At 33.8% G+C, this 5,192-nt stretch overlaps 1 non-coding gene across 1 annotated transcript; it reads left to right on the forward strand.

The window, feature by feature from the left end:
• Positions 1-4,594: 4,594 nt before the first annotated feature.
• Positions 4,595-4,701, forward strand: LOC145003677 (small nucleolar RNA R71). The gene has a single exon (XR_013662124.1). It is a non-coding gene; the product is annotated as a small nucleolar RNA R71 (small nucleolar RNA).
• Positions 4,702-5,192: the final 491 nt, after the last annotated feature.

Consider the following 5,192-nt stretch of genomic DNA (forward strand, 5'->3'; position numbering starts at 1 on the left):
GGTCTTGATTTTATAACCACTGGTTTTTAGGGTGAAATGGAAAGCAGAAAAAAAAAAAAAAAAAGAATAAGGAGATATAATAAAATCTTTGTTTTAATGCATAATTTTTCAATATAATAAATTTAAGAGAGAAAACTAGCCTTCTATGTTGAAAACAAGACTCTAAATGAAGAAAACACAAACTTTGATATGTCATTATAAATAATCATTACAAAAGTCACCAACATACCAAACAATTAGCAAAATATAATAATATCATTGGCAACTTACAAATGGTTATCCATCATATATGTAACTTGGTAAACATCTTACTTAAAACTAACAACAGCCAAATCCCAGACAGACATGGTAAGGACTAAGGGGAGGTGAAACTTAATCCTTGTTGATTAATGATTGCAAACTTGGTGTATCTTGTTGGAAATCTGCAAGTGTAGTTTCCAAAACAAGAAGAAAGATGCCTCATTTGGAGTTACCTAGAAGAAGTTATGCCCATTTGATTGATTCATCCGAATATATATATATATATATATATATATATATATATATATATATATATATATATATAACCTACAAGGATCAAACTTCACTCTATAATACTAATAAGATACAAATGCAAAGCAGCTCAATAAAGATAACCAAAATAGAACAAAAACATGCATCGCTTCATAAGCGTTGAATGCATTAGCTAATGATAGTAAATCATTAGTGGAGAAAAATACCAATTTTCAGACCCCGATTCGTCATTTTCCAAATCACCTAGATGATCATCCTCAACAATGCTACCAATGATGCATGGACACAATTTGTAGCCACTCTTGGTCCCACTGCAGATGCCAAAAAAGCAACCTAAAAAAATCAAATAGAAATATAACTCTAGGTTAATTAATATATTTCAGGATATATAATATCGTAAGAAAAGACAACTCACCTGAGACATTACAGGATTCCCAGCTTGGAAAGCTCTCTCCCTGGTAATTAAGTGTTTGATTGATTGCGGAGGGAAGATGAGAATCACAGATCGGCAAGCTCTATCACCGGAAACAATACGGCGCGTGTCATCACCAAACTCGGGATGCGGGCTGTTTTTATGACACCGGGGTTGTCTTCTTCATAATCCTCATCACCATATTCGTGGTAATGCTTGGTTGCGGTCTAGGTTATGGGGATTGCGTTCTAGTTCCTCCAAATCGAAACCAAAATGTAATTCAAATCGCCCGGCGAAATTACATAACAACCGATGATATAAAACCAGTAAAGAAGTAATATAAAACGTTTTCCATTAGTAATCAACTTTCTATTCCATTGAGTTCCATTAATACATTCACAATTACAATCAAATCAGGACAACATTATTTATCATATTAAACTACTTTCATATCTTTCCCTAATCTGCATCAAAACTCACTCTAATCTGCATCAAAAGTGACTCTAACCCTTTTAGCTTTACAAAGGATGTACATACAAACCAACTGGACTACGATAACCACAACAGGCACGGCAAAGAACTGAAAAACATTACTCAGAGTTAAATCTATCAAATACCTTCGAGGTCTTGGAAAACACACGTCACAAAATTCCGACCCCGCAGCTTCTCCTGCATCGTAGAGAGATTGATAGGTCTTGAAATACCAACTTTGAACGATGTGACTGCTTGAACCTCCTCTATTGGACGCGGTTGAGCCAACGAAGATATAGCCAGTAAAGTAAGTTGATAGATCCACTGGAACTGTTAGAACAGGGTGTTGTGGTTTAGTGGATGAACACGAGATCCAAATCTGAATTAAGGTATCAGGCTGCGAATATGATATCCATGTTGTAATTTGTACGCCACTCGTCAACCTCATTCCATGTGTGTTTAGATCCGCAGCAGCCATGGAAACTACATAGTTTATGTTGACTCCAACGTGATTTGCGTTTAAGTCTGAGAAGACTTCATCACATGATGTATCAAATTTAAAAGCCAGAAACGATGAATCGCGAAGTTTATCGGTGGGTAGTCCGAAGCTCCCACTGGACTCGGAAGTGAACAATGAAGAATCGGAGGTAACTACCAAAGCCAGGCCGTCACTAGGAGGACATTACCGTGGATTAGAGCTAATGGAAAACTCAATTCTCGAATCAAAAGAATCAGAGGAACGGTAAGAATGATCTAAGAATTTAATGAAGATTACATGATGAAACTTGCCGGTCTGTGTTGTTGATCGTTGATCCAGGCACTTCTGTAGCTGCATCTCCGTCAGGACGAGGGCATCGTCGTAGTGAAATGGCGTACCATGCTGGGTAAAGTTCGAATGTGGGAGCTTGAATGAAGGGAGAGATGCTGAAAACTCAACAATCAGAAACAGAAAAGTTAGGAGCAACAGGATGATCTTCATTTCGGAAAATGATTTTGGAAAATGGTTGGTGTAAACTAATCGGAGTGGTGGCCTATATATACTATAATAAGAACATTCTAGAGATTGTGAACAGATTGCATCTACACACCCCATAGCTACACCGGAGGTGGAGGTGGGTGCATGGAATAAGAATGAGGTGGCTCCATTATCTAAATATTGAATTTCAAAAGGGTTTTCTATTTATATTTCCCTCCTAACTTTTTCTACTTCATCCTAGATATTTTATTAACTTATATATTAAATGAAACCTAAAGATAATAATGATGATAATAATTAAAGCCGCAAATGATGTATTCGATTTTGAGAATATAAATATAAATGTTAAATATTTATCAATTAAGTATTACCGTTCAGTTATATTTCATAAATTATTTTTATAATGACAAATATTGTTTAATAGTTTTAGACAATTATTTTTATAATGACATGAATATTATTCAATACCATTAGAACTTATAAATTAAACATATTTTTTGTACAATATAATATGTGATTATAATATGTGGTGTAATCCATATAACAGATACGTTTCAATTTACGTTTTACAAAATCAAAAAAATCGGTTTTGGTCCATAATTTGTTATAGCTCTCAATAAAATTAAGAGCCCGAAATGTAATTATTGGAGCTTTAAACCCGCGTATGATTTGTTACAAAATAAATATAATGTGATGAATTATTTTTCTAGTACATTTAAATTTGATTTTCAAAAATTTTATTTTAAATTTATTTATAAATATTAAGTATATATAAATATGTTTGCTAAAAAGTATTTTTATAAACATAATGTATATATACTCGTTTTTAGCATAATCATTATTAAAACAAATGTTTTGTACAATATATATGCGGTGTAATCCATACAAGAGATACGCTTCAATTTTCTTTTTAAAATCATAAAATTCGGTTTTGGTCCATAATTTGTTATAGCTCTCAATAAAAATAAGAACCTAAAATGTAATTATTGGAGCTTTAAACCCGCATACGTTTCTTACGAAATAAATATAATGTGATGAATTATTTTTCTAGTACACCTAAAACTGATTTTCAAAAATTTTATTATTTATAAATATAAAGCATATATAAATATGCTTGCTAAAAGTATGTTTATAAACATAATGTATATATACACGTTTTTTTATTTCATTTAACATAGTCATTATTAAATATATGGGACACATTTATTTTGAAAATATTTGAAAGATGACAATAAAAGTTTTAATTTGTTTACCAAAATAAAAAACATCACATCTATTACTAATTTTGTTCATGTAATCATCTATTACTAATAAAAGTAATCATCAACCATCTCCCCCCTCATAGGGATGGAAACGAATAGTAGTGCTCATTCCAAATGCATGAATAGTTGATTGAGTGATATATGTCAGTTAAAGTTTTTGATTATTTTTAATATGTTAAACAAAATTTAATTGCGATGATTTAAGATGGGTTGTGCTATAAGTATCCCCGTTCACTTGCATAAATAATCATATCACCGGAGGTATACAACCACTATTACACTCACATGGAGGGGGTACACAACATTAGTGAAACGATTAAATTAATCTTTAACCAATTCTCCTTTCTTTTGCTTACACCCGATAATTGCGTGTATGTCTCCCAGTACTTTCTTAGCTCATGAAGTTGGTTAGGAATGCGTATTTCAATTGTGCTAAGTTACTTATGCTTCCAGGGGTCAATGATTGTTCCTTTTGATAGAAGCCTCGATCTGTCTGCCTATATTTTTTTTTCTTTTTGCTTCTTGTATTCCTCATATGGTAATAAATCATTCTTTGGTTTTCTCCAATCTTCATCATATTTATCCCCACTAGATTAGCAAACTTGAGACTTTTTATTTCCATTTTCATCTAAGTGGCATTCTTTTGTCAAGTGTAGACCATTGCATCTTTCACATCCAACTCTAATAGCACGAATTAACTAGTCCATCTTTGTTATTCTTCTATCCACGGTGTCAAGCATAGCTAGTACAGCAGCCATATCTTCAAAATTTCCTCCTCTAATCCCTTTAGCTCCATCATTTATTGGGTTATGGTATTCACGAGAATGCTATGAAAATTCTTCAATCGGCTCCTTTACTTCAATTGGGTTATTCTTTGTGAGTGGTCCTTGAGAATCTAGGAGTTGTCTGTTCATGACATTCACCCCATCATAGAAGATAGCCACCTCTTGTTGTATGTTAAGGTCATTTTGAGGGAAGTTTCTTAGTAACCCTTTGTAGCACTCCTATGCCTCATAAAGTGACTCCCCCGGTTGTTGCTCAAAGTTGGCTGTTGCCTTCTTGAGTTTAGATATATTTGATGGTGGGCCAAATTGTTCCAAAAACTTCTCACGCATCTGTGCCCACGTAGTAATTGCACTGAGAGGGAGTGCTTTCAGCCAATCTTTAGCAGCTCATTTAAAAGTTACCGGATGAATCCTTAATAGAAATGCCTCTCTAGGGACATTTGGGACATTGAAATAATCCGCAAGTTCGTTGACCTCCTCTAAATGCTTATAAGCATCCTCATGTTCCTTCCCATAAAATGGTACATCCTTAAGAGCAGTAAGAATGTGTCCCTTCAACTTGAATGTTGAAGCAGCATGAATTGCAGGTTGTACTAAACCAAGAGCATCATCATCTTTTATTGGATTTTTTTATGCCCCTATTGACATATCAGCTATGTTTGCCATCTCGATAGTTAGCTCATCCTCGAAATCATTATATTTAAACTCGGGCCCGGTCTCGTATTCGGTATCCTTTGGATTTGGATTCTGTTCTATGCCTTCTATTTTGTTCG

This window comes from Lactuca saligna, chromosome 6, assembly GCF_052625555.1.
Source record: "Lactuca saligna cultivar CGN05327 chromosome 6, ASM5262555v1, whole genome shotgun sequence".
NCBI classification, from domain to species: Eukaryota; Viridiplantae; Streptophyta; class Magnoliopsida; order Asterales; family Asteraceae; genus Lactuca; species Lactuca saligna.